The 16,648-nt window shown below is 39.0% G+C and overlaps 1 protein-coding gene across 4 annotated transcripts in view; it reads right to left on the reverse strand.

Annotated features, from left to right (window-relative positions):
• The window catches only part of akap13a (A-kinase anchoring protein 13a), a 125,865-nt gene extending 119,811 nt beyond the window's left edge, over positions 1 to 6,054 (reverse strand). For 3 of the 4 annotated variants that reach the window (XM_085244500.1, XM_085244584.1, XM_085244254.1), the window contains exon 1: positions 5,660 to 6,053. The gene's annotated coding sequence lies outside the window, so the exon portion shown is untranslated. Of the gene's footprint in view, positions 1 to 5,659 lie in introns of all 4 variants that reach the window. The other variant, XM_085244419.1, reaches the window with a different exon arrangement.
• Between the last annotated feature and the right edge of the window lie 10,594 nt (positions 6,055 to 16,648).

Below are 16,648 nucleotides of genomic sequence, written 5' to 3' on the forward strand. Positions count from 1 at the left end.
AGACTTATTATGCTTTCTCTTAAATTTATAGATGCCCATTAAAAATATGCCCAAAGTTTCAAATAATAAAGAAACTGTTTGTCAAAGTAATCTCTGCACCAAAAGCTCAGGCTTCATACTCCACTCAACGTTTCAGATAGTTTTTTTCCCCACTCTTAAAGTTGTATGACAGCAAATATGTATGAGAGCAAATATCCTTACCAGTCATTTCAGTCAAAAAGCTCTGGATGTGTGCACAAAGCTAAACTGACCTGCTGTTCAAAGCTAGTTTAAAGGGAGAGAGGCCGCAATTGCTTACTTCATACAGTGGAAGAACTGAGGCCACACCAAGGCCCAATATTAGTGAAATAAGGATTATTTTAAATGGCAAAACATACAAAGCTTATCTAGGAGTGTCCTCAAAAAGACCAATATGGAAGATGAAAATGAACAGGTTCCCATTAAATTCACAAACAGTCGTGAAAATTTGGATGATTTTGAATTACTGCAACTGAAAACTTCTTTGACCAACACCTGACAGGATAAGCAACTGCTCAAACACTGAGAAAACAGTTTAACATTATTCAAACACATTGACACATTACACAAGTACAAAGCACATTTGAAGTATAGAAGTGTTAAGTTAATGAACTAGGTGAGTTTGCAGGGCTGATTCGAAGTCTTTATAAAGCTATTCTGTACTCGCTGTCAAAGTACTAATAATTAAGGCACTGCAATCTCACATCTCTACAATATATCTGCTTCATATTTATCAACTTGGAAATTTCCTTTTGCAACATAAAAGTTCATATCAACTAGGTGAAGTGTTACTGCAAATGTGACACACCCACTGTGTAAGAGGTTTCAAGAAGGAAGTGGCAACAGGTCCATTTCCTTCTTTCTGTCTTGGTCAAAGAATATAATATGGGGATGATGGATACTTGGCCTACATTCATTGGCGCCGACTCATTTTTACAGGACAATTGCACAGTCAAAGGCATGCATGGAGCGATACAAAATAGATGAGTGGGCTGCTTGATAGATAACAGAGCCAGTTCTACCAAGTCAACAATGACAGCAGGAAATCTCTGTAAACAAGTCAGATTACCAGGGTCATGAGGGAGTGACAACAAATGTGAGCAGTGTCACCTGTTCTCACTTTTACTCTTGCCATTACTAGGGCTTATATAAAGATGAAACACTAGTGTGGAATCCAAGGATCCAACATTATTATAGACTGGGTGATAGCGTGAGTATTAAGAAAGCGTAGAATCACTTGTCAGATTAGTGTTGATGTTGAGACCAGAGATAATCCTCAAAGACACTGGAAAAATGTAAAACATTTAGCACCCGACTCTTTTTAAGAGAATAAGAAGATTCTCTTTAAACAAGCCACTGATCGGCTTCACTGCTTGTACCCAGGCAAGTGGGATAAACTCAAATTAACCAGGAAGTGAAGAAGATGAGGCTTGTGTTGTAACTTCAGAGCGAAGCTATGGGTGTGTTACAACATGGGAACCCAGAAAGCAGCCATGCCTTGGTGCCTCGCCCTTTGAACATGTTCAAATGGGTGAGGTCAAGCGGGTGTAAGTGAATTAGTAGGCCACTGCTTTTGCTTACATGTGTGCAGACCTTCCCAACAAACCAGGAAGTAAAATCAGCTCTTGGAAGTAGGCTTCCTTAATGAGGAAAAAAATAACCCGGAAAGATTTTAAGTATCTGCCCAACCCAACAATGACTTTAATTTGTTTTTGTGCTTGTGGGGGGTTATTAGAGGCAGAGTCAGTATAATTATTGACAGTTACCAGGGTTTCGGCTTCATACAAAAAACAAAAGAAAAATAGTGCCAAAGATCCGACAATTTTTTTTTTAAATGAAACCAGTTGATTTATTTTTGGTTATAGATCATTTTATTAATTTAATAATTAACATAATTTAATATAAATTTTGATCATTTAATTTAATAAACAGCCAAAATAGGTGTAATCACTTCAAAAGACCAACTTTGAGCCGATAAAAAACTCTGATAACAACTGGGTAATCTGAGTGTTCCTCATTAAATCCTTAAGAGTGGTAAAGGTCAATCATTTGAAAATAAGTAATCATACAAATCAATTTTATTTCTCTCAGAATGACATATATATATGTAAATATAGCTAATTATTAAATTAAATTCCAGGCCTTTTTTTGAGAACCAACTATGACATCACTGTTGAGCATGTATCCATTTCAGATTCTTTTTACATTTGCACATACAGTGGGGCAAAAAAGTATTTAGTCAGCCACCGATTGTGCAAGTTCCCCCACCTAAAATGATGACAGAGGTCAGTAATTTGCACCAGAGGTACACTTCAACTGTGAGAGACAGAATGTGAAAAAAAAATCCATGAATCCACATGGTAGGATTTGTAAAGAATTTATTGGTAAATCAGGGTGGAAAATAAGTATTTGGTCAATAACAAAAATACAACTCAATACTTTGTAACATAACCTTTGTTGACAATAACAGAGGTCAAACGTTTACTATAGGTCTTTACCAGGTTTGCACACACAGTAGCTGGTATTTTGGCCCATTCCTCCATGCAGATCTTCTCGAGAGCAGTGATGTTTTGGGGCTGTCGCCGAGCAACACGGACTTTCAACTCCCGCCACAGATTTTCTATGGGGTTGAGGTCTGGAGACTGGCTAGGCCACTCCAGGACTTTCAAATGCTTCTTACGGAGCCACTCCTTTGTTGCCCGGGCGGTGTGTTTTGGATCATTGTCATGTTGGAAGACCCAGCCTCGTTTCATCTTCAAAGTTCTCACTGATGGAAGGAGGTTTTGGCTCAAAATCTCACGATACATGGCCCCATTCATTCTGTCCTTAACACGGATCAGTCGTCCTGTCCCCTTGGCAGAAAAACAGCCCCATAGCATGATGTTTCCATCCCCATGCTTCACAGTAGGTATGGTGTTCTTGGGATGCAACTCAGTATTCTTCTTCCTCCAAACACGACGAGTTGAGTTTATACCAAAAAGTTCTACTTTGGTTTCATCTGACCACATGACATTCTCCCAATCCTCTGCTGTATCATCCATGTGCTCTCTGGCAAACTTCAGACGGGCCTGGACATGCACTGGCTTCAGCAGCGGAACACGTCTGGCACTGCGGGATTTGATTCCCTGCCGTTGTAGTGTGTTACTGATGGTGACCTTTGTTACTTTGGTCCCAGCTCTCTGCAGGTCATTCACCAGGTCCCCCCGTGTGGTTCTGGGATCTTTGCTCACCGTTCTCATGATCATTTTGACCCCACGGGATGAGATCTTGCGTGGAGCCCCAGATCGAGGGAGATTATCAGTGGTCTTGTATGTCTTCCATTTTCTGATTATTGCTCCCACAGTTGGTTTTTCACACCAAGCTGCTTGCCTATTGTAGATTCACTCTTCCCAGTCTGGTGCAGGTCTACAATACTTTTCCTGGTGTCCTTCGAAAGCTCTTTGGTCTTGGCCATGGCGGAGTTTGGAGTCTGACTGTTTGAGGCTGTGGACAGGTGTCTTTTATACAGATGATGAGTTCAAACAGGTGCCATTCATACAGGTAACGAGTGGGGGACAGAAAAGCTTCTTACAGAAGACGTTACAGGTCTGTGAGAGCCAGAGATTTTCCTTGTTTGAGGTGACCGAATACTTATTTTCCACCCTAATTTACGAATAAATTCTTTACAAATCCTACCATGTGAATTCATGGATTTTTTTTTCACATTCTGTCTCTCACAGTTGAAGTGTACCTCTGGTGCAAATTACTGACCTCTGTCATCATTTTAAGTGGGGGAACTTGCACAATCGGTGGCTGACTAAATACTTTTTTGCCCCACTGTAGATACACCTTACCAGAGCTACCTTAATTTTCATGGCACAGATTCATCCAGGTGCCGTTCGACTGGCCTCCTATCAGCTCGAAGCAATCAGGTTGTTCTCCTCTATGGTACTTTGAACCAGAGAATGGTTACTCACACTCACCTTCCTTTTTTACGACAGTGCTGAGATTATTGTAAACAATGGAGAATATGCTATGCTAAACAAACTATGTAATGACATCATTTCCCATCATTCCCGCACACACACAGATAGATAGATAGATAGATAGATAGATAGATAGATAGATAGATAGATAGATAGATAGATAGATAGATAGATAGATAGATAGATAGATAGATAGATAGATAGATAGATAGATAGATTCATTTTCTTATTGCCACATATCAAATAACCATTTAAATTTAATAACTACTTTCAATCTATCTATCTTATTGCACTTATCCAGTTCAGGGTTGCAGTGGGATATGCTACTTAGCCAAGCTGCAAAAAGGGCAAGAGCCAGGGTACACCTTGGACAGTGTGCCATTATGTCACTGTACTAAAATAGAGATACAGACAACCATTTTTACTCACATTCACACCTTTTGGCAGTTTAGAATCACCAATTGAACTAACATCACTACCAGGTTTTTGGACTGTTGGAAGAAGCCAGAGTACCCAAAGAGAACCCATGAGGAGAAGATGGTCACTAGATGGTGGATACAAACTCAGAACCTTCTTCTATGAGGCAACAGTGCTTACCACCATGCTGTGTGGCATTAGTGTGGCACATTGGTGGATGTTTATTTTAAACATTGCATGTATATTCAAGTAATCTCTATGTGCCAATAAAAAGCTTTAAATGCCTGATTTCTGACAGTTTTTCTACCCTTAAAACTGTATCATGTCAACAAGAAGGGATCTTTTTAAAATATTCATCTCAGATGCAAGAGATGAGAGATATATCTTAATTTTTAAATGACTCAAGCAGGTAGCAGACCCACCCACCTGCTTTTAGACTTTGTTTGCTTTTAGACTTCTTCTACAAGTTCTTCTACAAAAAACTTGTAGAAGAAGGGAAAACAGCTTCTTTTCTGGCAACGCAGGAACCAAAGAGCTACACTGAGGCCAAGTATGAGATAAATAATGATTACTTTGAACTCTGAATCATGCAAAGTTACTCTTTGACTATTTTATGACTTGATCTATTTAAACTACATACACCTGAAGACTTTTTTAACCAAGCCCAAACACCAGGAACATTTGGTTTAAAATTCTCTTGGTGGGGGTTATACACTGCACAAAGCACAAAACAGCCTGAAATCATGGTAAAAGAAGGTCAGCGAGCTGGGTGGTGGAAATGAGGGGCCTAGTATAAGATAAGGGTTAGTTGAAATCATGCAAAGCTACTTTAGTAGAATTAACATATAAAGAATAATAGGGCTCCTTAAATAATACAATCCTAAATACTATTATCTAATGAGCACAACATTTAATGCTAGTATGAGAGCTTTCGGAGTGGTGATATAAGCGTACTTGCATAAGTCACAAGCATTTCTTCTTTACCTCCTAAACTTTAGCTTCTTTTGAACAGTATCATTTTACACGTCTATGTTGGTCTTCGTCGTTTTAAAGCTAGCAGAAACGTGAGAAGCTCTAGCTTTTGGCCCCACAGGCTCTAAGTGAAGATGTCATGGCTACCAAGCAACATGTTAATAAACCCACCCAGCAGCCATTTAACAACTTCTTTCACTGTAAAACAACCCCGATACGTACAAAGCCACGCCGGGCTCCATTCATAGTACAGTTGATAACGGGTTTACATAAAGGAGTCCTCTTACCTTCAGCACTTGAAGCTCAGCGTGAAGAAGATGAAAAGGAATGTTCTGAACACATAATAATCCTCCTGTTGGTGAACTCGCAGTATTTGGATGTTCAAAAAAGGAGTGAAAAGTTGCGCAGCGATCAGGTTTTCAAACCAAAAGTGTTCTCTTCAAGGAACAAGACTGACTTTCTCAGAGTTGTTAGTGTTTCCCAGGACAACTCAATGGGGAGGAGTCAGCACGAGGACTATTAAAAGCTCAGTGGTTTGTTTTTCATGGAGTAGACTTTCAGACAAGAGGAAGTCAGTGTAAACTCGTGAGGGGGGGCTTGAGTAACTTTAGTGATTTCCCAAAAATTACTTCGAGAGGGAACTAATATTGTGAAACGGTCACTGTCCGGGTTTGTGAAAAAGTATCGTGGTCGGTCCCCAGAGTCGAAATGAAAAAGCGGAGGAAGCTGGAAAGATCAGATTAACATCCCGTCTGTGCTTTTCACAATAAAGGAACACGAACCCTGCACGCTACTAGGACCAAGGTGTCATGGACCGCATACCACCGAACTAATAACTAGATCACTGAATGAAAACACATTCAAAGTTACTTCGGAAAACTTGAAAATGAAAACTACGTGAAAGTCTGTGTCATAAATGAGAAAGGAATATATGAGAAGGACTTTTCATTTTTATTTTGAGAATAAAGTTGAAATTGTGATAGCTATGAAAATAAAACATATGGGTGGAGCTGAAATATTGCTTTGAGAATAAAGTCAAAATCTCGGAATAAATGTGAAAAGTTACATCCAGAAGAAACAGTAGTTTTTTTTCTTTCAAAATTAAAGCTGAAATCACAAGACTAAAACTCAAATATTAAGATAATCAAGGAAATGTTACCGGTGTTAAGTCAAATTAGGGGCAGCTAGTGCACAGCTCCCCAGAAAAATGCCTTGTGCTTAAAAATCATTTAATCATTTGGATAGATCCAAAAAAAAAAAGTACTTTAAACTATCAAGACATTTACATTACTGTATAGTAACAGAACAGGAATAGTAATGCGTTTAGTAACAGTAATGCATGCAAACGATTTGAAGGATGACTGCATCCAGTGGTTTCCAGTGTGTTTGACACCGCCTGCTCTGGGAGACATCGTCTTAAATACAAACACACAAACGATAATGGTTTGGCATCACTTTGCCATGTATCTGAATGAATTTTTAAACTTAGAAACTGAAATTTGTTTGTATGGCCCAATGCAATAGTCTGTATTGCATTTTTCTAATGGAATGGTTGGGAGTACTACAACATTTATTGGTCCTATGATGGGTCAGATTATTTGGGAATGATGTCACTTACATGGCAATTATTGGAACTTGCAACATAATTGTATATTTATTTTTATTTTTCAGTACAACTGTCATGCATTTCCCAACACTCAACACTGACAGCAGATCATAATCAGAATTTTAAAAAAAAAAAAAAAGTGCTTGAAACTGCACATCCACAACATACACACACAAAGCACTTTGCTCTGTGTAACACCAGGGAAACACTTATTCAAAGTTTCGATTTTCGATTTTCATTCAGTAAAAAGAAATAAAATAACTTTATAGTTCACAAATTGTCATTAGTAGAAACTAGAAGAAAGGGGGGTAACTTTGATTTTGTTTTATACAGTAAAATTCATCAGCATATTGAAAATTTAACTACCCAAAACATAATCACACAAATCCAGATGATTTAACTATAAATGTAATCTTGTAGTTACTAATTTATTTGTAGTCAAATACGCTGAAACCATAGCAAACCCCATCTTCCACCATATAAACTTTTATTTTGAAGGGAGCGCCTCAAGCCACTAACCTTAACCACTAACTGCTGCTCAGCTGACAGACAGTGATCCTACACTGCTTTCTGTAATAAGGCTAAAGAAGAAATTAAGTGAAGGTTGCTGCACATTTTGCTTAATTTAAGTTGTAGCTTCTCTGAACTACAGTGACCTTTATATGCTGGGCGGACTCTACTTTTCTATTATTACTTTGCTGAAGTCACAGAACTGCTCTGCACAGGGCTGCTATAAATCACGTCTTGTAGCAACATTAGTTGTAAGTAACGCTACACAGAGATTAAAATGCATTACACAAAGACACTGAATTCATTTGATCCATGCTGGTTGCATGCCATACAGTACGGTAAAGGTCACTGATTCCAAACACATTAAGCTTCCTTTCTTGCTTTCCCCTTTTTCAGTTTGGTAATGTATCAAAAAGTGATCTATGATTTAGACTATCTATGATCTATGATTTGGACTCAGTGATGAGAGGTGAAAAGTACAATCTCCTGACATTACATTGTGAATCACAGGCGCTTTCATTTTTCAGCAGTGCAAACATTAGGTAGATGCTTATAATGTAGAACAGCGAGTTTCAGTGTTGTCTCATCATGACTGCAAATCCCTTCCAGGCAGAGGGGCGAAAAAAAACTCCTGTGGTTTCAGCTGCCCTCTGCAGGCACAGGAGGTTTTCTGCAAGGATCTCTGTTCCCAACACATTATATACAATATACTGGTAAAGGAATGCTGTTTGAAACTTTTATAACACCCCCCTCCAAAATGCTGGAAACGCAAACATAAGTAGTTTCCAAACCCATGAAATACATTAGTCTCTTTCTGTGTTAAATGTCAACAGAAAGAAAGAAAAAAAAAGAGCACAAAAAACAAGACCATGTGTGCTCGGTTTACTCAGTCTTGTAAAGAATGCAGTGTTTAGAATAACCTTACCTTTCTTATACATACTGATACAAAGCAGGGCAGCACTGAAAAGGAGCTTTCATTCCCTCTGGCTTAAGACGGCCAGATTTATAAATAAATAAATGTATGTTGTTTGTGACTTCTATTATTTGCCTTCGGGCATCAACAAAATGAATTAGAGCTTGCAAATACCATCACATATCCTCATTCAAAAAAAGGATAATGCATGCTTATGTGTTTAAAATCAAGCCAGAGTTATTTCTGGATCTTTAGAATGACATGAACTGAGCTAATGAAAAAAAATTACTGTTTTTCAGCTGAGCCTTGCTGGCATGTGAGGCCACACTTCCGGATGGAATCACTTTTAATAATGTCACAGTGTCCCTGGGGCAGGAAAAAAGAAATCTTGATAAGAGAAAATCTTTTAAAAAGAAAATCTACTGTGTAACTTCATGAACCAACTAAGAGTCTAGATAGATGACTGGCTGCCTGTATGGACAGACTGACCCGTCAGAATGAAAAAAATATTTCTGAGTATCAGTTCCCAGCTCAGAATTTGAGTTTGAGGCTGTTTCTCTCCATCCACAGATTATCTGCTGTTATGGATCACAGCTGTGACAAAAGCATTACTGATAAATCAGACCACTCTGCTGCCTTGTGCAAGTAAATGTCTCTTGCCAGAAAGAGAAAATCACAATAAATACCCCATAATCTCCAATGGTGTGTCTTTGGCTGCAGCAGAACCGGATGGATAGATGGGTGTAAAATAAATAAAACATTTTTAGACTAAATTTCTGCACAATTCTGGGAATCGTGGGTTATTGTGCTTCCATTTTTGTCGTTTCACAAAAATGAAAATACTGATCACGCTGAAAAAGATGAAAGCTTTAATGTCATAAACATGCATATAAAAACACTAGAAACTAGAAAATGTTTAAATATTTAATGCTGAACCTGAAATAAAAGCTATCAAGATTTTACCTGAAACTCATACAAAGACATAAAACTTACTACCATCTTTAAAGCTCACCTTTCTGCACAGACGCTGGTATCTGGCACCTCATCAAACACATGCGTACGGTGTCATCAACACAACAGGCGTACTCTTTCCATCACTGTACGTGAAATTGAACCGCATAAAAGTTGTTTTGGAGGCCCAGCAGGGATCCAGGCCTCCCAGCCATCACAAGCATCTGGGCTCGGAGCTACGCCTCTCTCCTGCACCTGTAACCAGCCGAGGGTTAGATAAATGGCAGGTGGTATTGAAAAGGGTCCCCATTCACAGCCATACCGAGCTGCACTTAGACACATTATTGCAGCCTGGAGGAGGAGTGGAGGGATGTGGGGAGAATGATGAAGCAGGCGCGGTCTACAGAGTGCCAGAACATGAGTGAGACAGGGTAACAAGCATGACACAAAGAAGTACATAGCTGCCTTTGTGTGGTGATAAAAGAAGGTTTTGTAAGTTGGAGGATTTGGATGGAAGAGATAGAGCTGGAAAAAAAAGCCCCATCCTGAGTAAACACTTGGACAGAGAGACAAAAACGCACTAGTTGCAAGAGGAGGGAGGAGGTGGCAAAGAGAGGAGTGAGAGGCATATCATTTGGCTGAAGTGCCTTCAGAATAAACTGCCTCACAGCTCAGTGGAAGGACCCTCTCACTCAGCACCAGTGTCCACAAGTCTTTTAACTCTGACCTTTGTTGTTTACATACAGTTAAAGCTACACTGGGAAATGTTTGCAGTCCAAACAGCCACAGTGGGGGAGATGTTTGAAAGTGTTTTTAATACTCAAGGTCAATTTAGCAGCTCTTTTGTTTGTGGTTTTTAAATTTATAAACACATAACGCTCCAGGGATCTTGCTTGAGGTTCAATTTTTAGTTTTAACCTTGTTTAACAAAGCAGTCATAGCTGCCAATTTACAAAAACTGACTCCACAGGACACTCGTGCATACAGCTCATCTAAGCCACTTGAGGCTACCTTAAAAAGTCATTCAGTCCACACAGACCCCAGTGTTAGAAAGCTCACCTTCAAGACCCAGCTGCACAGACCTAGATTTCAGATGATGACCCCCCCTGGAAACCCCAAATCTGTATAACCTCCAGCATCTGATAAATAAATAATGAATATATATAAACCACCGGTTCCCAAGGGTCTCCAACCAGTCTCTAGACCTTTGTGTCTGGGACTTTACAGTAGAAATAAAACATGCTTATACTACAAAACGGTATTCTCCATAGCTATACAATAGGGAATTTATTTGCTGAGGCATCTATTTAGTTAATAAAAGGTTTAAAGTAAGGAATGTGGCCACTCCAAGTGACTAGACTGCTAAGTCTTTTTCAAAAATGACCTGAGCTTATTTGAGGCACTGAATTGGACTGCCTGTGTTTGCAGTGTTGATGGCGATTTCAAACATATTAAATGCAACTGCCTGACAAATAGCATGGCAAGTTGTGTGGTTAATTATAATTAACTGCCTCGACAGCCAGCCAAAGAGGTCTGTGTTCCAGGTTGGACAAATGAAATTGTAATATTTTACTGTTACGTTACTTACAATTAATTAGAAGGTGTCTGAAGGTGCAGTGTGCTAAGAAAGCTTGCAAGCCACAACTAAAACCGCATCGCAGCCAGATATGGTTACCTTTAGGTAAAAAACTAAACAAAACAGGAAATTACAAGCCAACAGAGGCCATTTTTACACACCCTTAGTGTCATTATCACAACGCCATCTAGTGGCTTTGATAATTATTAGAAAGGTGAAAGTTAGTAAACTCATATTATTATTATTATTATTATTATTATTATTATAGCTTGTGGTAAAAGATTGATTATGAGGGTTATTTTTACTTAATAAAATAAGGCTCTGTTATATTTTGCAGCATCATGCAGATTTTTTTGTAAAAATTTGCTTAAAATCTGATTTAGATAACATGCTAGCTTGATTTAAAGCAGCGCTGCTGGATTTCTGTCCACAACACAAGTTAAAGACAAAATGTATGTACTACCACTCTATATGGTGTCTAAGGTAAACACTCAAGCAAAATCTGCATTCAAAATGAGCATTTTTATCAAGTCTTCAGTCATTTAAGTCACTTCAGCCAGTACACATTAACCTACAGGAGCTGGTTACCCATGGAAAAATGAGATGATGCTCCTGGTACACGCTTTCATGCAGATGTTAATGCCATAGTTGTAGGCAACAGCAATGCACCATGCCTAGCAGCACTCAGCAACCCTGCTCTGTAACTTTGCATAGTCTGACACTTCTCAGCTGAGTTGCTGTAGTTCCCAAAATTTGGGAACCACATCCACATCAGATTACACCACCATACTAGATTTAAATGAACCCACAAGAATTATCCATTATTTTTCAAATGTTAGTAAAGAGAGGCTGCATGACTAGGTGTTTGATTTTATATACCAGCAAGTGTAAACACCTGAATTCAAAGATGAAGAGGTTATTATTTTGTTTGTTGTTTTTGATTATGGCTGAGCCCTCAGAAATAACATATAGTCATTTAACCTTTAATATAACCATATTGATAAATGCAGTTTTAGATTAAATGTAAGGAAAGAATGAATCTCTATGTAAATACACAGCTTGTATGTTAAAAAATATCGCGCCAGATGCTCTGACTATTGTTCTTTGAAGTTTCATATCATTGTTACTTTGGGAAAGTAGACACATGTTCAGCATAAAAAGTTCTGACACCATAAAGATAAAAGCTTCCTCTGGGCTGTAGCTGTCTGTTTTCTCAGCAGCACTGTTCACTCAGCTGCCGCCCACCATTTGTTACAGCAGAGCTTTTCACATGCTCACCTTACAGGTACAACAATTCTCAGGATACTTCATACCAATTCTCTGTAACTGTCAACTTTAAATTGACTCTGGGTGTGAGATTCTTACCATCAGATCCTTATTTTCTTCATCTCGGTGTGCAAAAAAAAGCTCCAAACTTCAAAGTGTACCTTATTATCATGATACAGTGTGGTATAATTGCACAGATAACAGTGCACCAGTCATGCTGCTGTCATTCAGCTGAATGGACTGGCTGACATCCAAACTGCCACCCCACAGTCATTGTGTGTGATGAATATGTGGATGCTTGTATTTTAGTATCAACAAATGCCAGGAAAATACCAAAATTAACATTTACGAGTATTTCCTGTGAGCCTGACATGAGGCCTCGTGTAGCTTATTTCCACAGTGTTCTGTGAAAGGTCACAATAAAGATCTCGATGACATAAATCAATAACGTTTTTGTAATTAAAAGCATTTATCAATAATCTCAGTGCCCACAAGATGTCAGTATCTGTGGCGCTGCAGGTCAGTAAGTCCATTTGATCCTCATCACCTGGGATTTACTGTCTCTGTGCAGTCGAAACACACCACAGTACAAATCACTGTCACATAAACTCTGTGTGTGTTCCACCAATCAGAGCAGTTTTTGACCAGTTCAAATGACTCCAGTGACGCAAAACCATGACTGCACTTTGTTCACACCCGGAATTGAAGTCAACCAACTGCTTTGTTTCTTCACACTTCTGTGTGTCTTTGCATGCAGTCCTGGATCTGTGCCAGAGAGCAGGTCAGGTGACTTAAGCTAAGTTGGCGTGTCCAACCAGATGACTGGGATTTGGGGTGGTCGGACCCTGGCCGTCTCCCACCCGCCACCACATCCCACCTCCATTCACCAAAGCTCAGCAGATTAACTCCCTCAGATCTTTCCTCTTTAATTAGGAGCAAACAGGAGGCATGAAGGCACAGCGACTCCATACTAATAATTCATGATAAGCACAGCTGGGGAAATAAACAAAGAGGCCTCACTTAGATTTCACCAGAAAATTTGTATGTAAAACCATTATTTTTCTGCTTCTGAATATACTCCACAAAACAATGTTTACTCAGCTGGGAGAAAAAACTCATAAATTTCATCTATTACCATTTTTACAAGTCCGTTGGATCACATTTTTATATATAGTTTTTTATCTTTCAGCTATAGGCAAATATGAAGAACAGGGGAAATGAGCTACATATAAGACTCGGCTTTAACTTGGAGACCCACAATCATGTGGAGCGTCCTCTCTAAGCTATGTAGCACTGACTCCATTAAGGCCCAGTCAGCAGATGAGAAAAAACACCAAGCTATGTCTCAGTAATTGTACCAGCAGGGTTTTGTTTGCTGTATTCTTCTCCGTCTTGTTATCTTAAAGTTATTTTGCGCCCACATATATAGAAGATGAGGCACTCAACAAAAGGAAGCTGCAGTGCTGAAAAGAACTGACACTTGAACAGAAGATGCAGAAACCCTGAGGGTCTTATAAACAGTATTTTAAGCAAATCAGACTGTAAACAAACAGCTGCAACAATTGAGTTTGCATTAGACATGAAAAGGAGAGAAAGCAAGGAATTTCTCTAACCCAAGTCAATACCTAAGTCAATGCAAAACATATAGTAGAATGTAGTTCTTTGTATGACAATGACTCAAAAATAAACTTTAATTCCACAATAATGCAAGGTTGCAAGGATGTCAAAGGTCCCAGAAATAAAAATTTATTTGGTCCTGCAGTCTATAAAGATTTCACAGGAGGTAAAAGCAGTAAATAGTGAGTTCATGCTAAAAGGGATGCAAGAGTGGGTTTATCACGCCTTCCCAGAATCCTCCCCTGGAAGCCATTCATTTCCTGGATATTTGCATGAGACGTCTCCTCAATTCATTGCAGGGATTGCCCCTCCTCCTGAGGCAGGCCTATGGCGGGCACCATCAGCTGCAATCTCACTGTGCTGCCAGAGGACACAGCTCTGCAAATGAAGGACGGAGACATTACAAAGTGTAAAACCCAAGCACAAATTTTCAGAGTCTACATCAAGTGTGCGCAGCTGTGACACAGTATCATTAACGCTGACAGGAGGCAGGGCCAGAATAACAGGCCGAGAGGGTGGATTATGTGGATGCGCATGTCTGTAGATGTCATGATGGCGTAATAAAGAACTGCAATGTGTGATTGGTGGATAGTGTCCCTACATGGATGGGTAAAGGCAGTCACAGGTGGGGCTTGGAGGAGGGGTTAAATGGAGACTGGTGAAGACAGAGAGTAAGGGGGCTAAATTTAGCCAATGGCTCTGCTGGGGTGGAGCTAATCCTCTTTGCACTCGAATTATCTGGCCTTCGGATTAGAGAGCTTTGCCTCTATGTAAGACATCTACTCTTTATAATGATGTCCCATAGCAGGCAGTACCAAGTCCTCTGATGGGGGTGTGAGAGTTGACAGACTGACCACAGATATGAATTTTGTGTGCGCGTGCACGTGTGTGTGTTTTGTCATGGCATTTCACACAAATGTGCGTTATATAGTAACAGCAAGTTAGTTCTCAGCTGCATTTGAATAAAGCACCAAATCCACAGTTTTAAGCTTAAATTTCAAAACTTACATTTAACTACTGATTTTATCTATTGTTCTGATTTTATCTGTTTTGATTTTATATACTGTTTTGTTTGTTTGTTTGTTTGTTTGTTAATTAGTTAGTTAGTTTATTTGCTTGTTTTAATCAATTTTAAATCATGCTTTTTATTTGTTCTTGTTTCTAATGTCTCTGTAAAGCACTTTGAATCACCTTGTTGTTGAATTGTGCTATACAAATAAACTTGCCTTGCCTTGCCTTGCCTAGTAACAGCTATCATATATTGTTGCATATGGTGCATTTAATATTGGATCAAAATTAAAATTAAAATCTTAACACAATATGTACACTAGTGAGCAAGGCACAAATGATCTCTGATATATACAATGCACAACTCAGACACCATATATTCCTTAATATATAATTCCATCTTGTTAATATTTAATAATGAAACTTAGATGTGTCTGTGGAAAGAGATTTTGAGCTGTAAATGCTGCATACATATCTAAACCAGCAGGTAGGTTTCTGGTTTACATATCAGCTGTAGAGACTCCAGTTAAGGCATAGAAAAACTAATCTGATAGGTCACAACAAGATGACTAACGGAATAGAAAAGCAGTAAATAAGTATTTGTATTACACTGCTGGATTTTTTTTTTTTGACAGACTTTTCCCGCAAATCTTATTTTCGTGTGAATAACCGGGCAATTTTACCTCTGAAAGCTTCTTGTAAACAAACTGCATTTATATACCACTTTTATCCAAACTACCTTAGATTGTGTCTTCAATTCACCCACTCAACACACACATTTTTGAAAGAGAGCCACCACCACTATCTTGATTTATCAGAACAGTCATTGCAGCTGAGGGACAGAGCTGACTGAGAACCTTCAGAATTTTTACATTCAATACTTTATTCTAAACGGGTCCCTAATTTACTAAATGAACACAATGTATTAATTAAAAATGACACAGGCAACTGAAACCATAAACTCACTCAAAAAGTTTTTACTGAGGTCATAGATCAGTAGATTCATAGATAGTCCAATATATCCGCTGTCCCTTCTCTGCACATGTCCAAATGAGCCTCATCTCTCATCTCTCTAACTGCTCAAGCTGAGATTTTGTCCATCCTGGTCAGTCCCAATGAAAGCCTCAACATCTTCAACTCTGGCACTAACCTTTATTAGTGCCATCCTCTCACTCACCAGGTTTATGTTAAACAGTCTGGTCAAAAACTCCACTGCTCTGTCTCCTAGACATCTCCATATTTTCACAGGTATGTTTTCTGGACCAACCCAGCAACATGATTCAGAGCATAGCTGCCATGGTCCTGGGTCTTGGACCTAGCTTTTGCGTTTATGACTGTGTGATTCCTTCTTTGGGATTTAAAAGATTTTCATGTTTTAGTTCTGCATTAGTTTTCTGTAGTTGGTATTCTCTAGTGTGTCTGAGTTTGTTATTTCTAGTTCCTGGCTCTTGTTTTATTATGTTAATTCCCTTTTGTGTTTAGTCTGTTCCTGGTCTTGTCTTGTCATCAGCATCTCCTTTTGCAGCCTGTCTAATCTCCATGGTCTTATCATTTGTCTCCCTGGTCATAGTCCCATGTCTGTCTGGTGTCTCTTGTCCTTTCATGTTAATTCACAGGTCCAGTACCTGAATCCAGTTAATGTGTCTCAATCTAGATCTCAGTGTGTTGTTGTTTGCTGTTTTATTTTGATAGAGTCCTGCTTCATGTGTATGATTCGACTTCCCCAGGGGTGTCCTCTCTGTCTTATCTTCTCCCTGTGTATATATTATTTGCATCTCCCTCACGGCATGTGAGTTTCTGTCTGCCCAACCAATAGCTTGGTTAGTTAG

Source organism: Mchenga conophoros, linkage group LG1, assembly GCF_057382185.1.
Source record: "Mchenga conophoros isolate Kocher_MC1m ecotype Shallow Benthic linkage group LG1, M_conophoros_male_GT1.1, whole genome shotgun sequence".
Classification (NCBI taxonomy): domain Eukaryota; kingdom Metazoa; phylum Chordata; class Actinopteri; order Cichliformes; family Cichlidae; genus Mchenga; species Mchenga conophoros.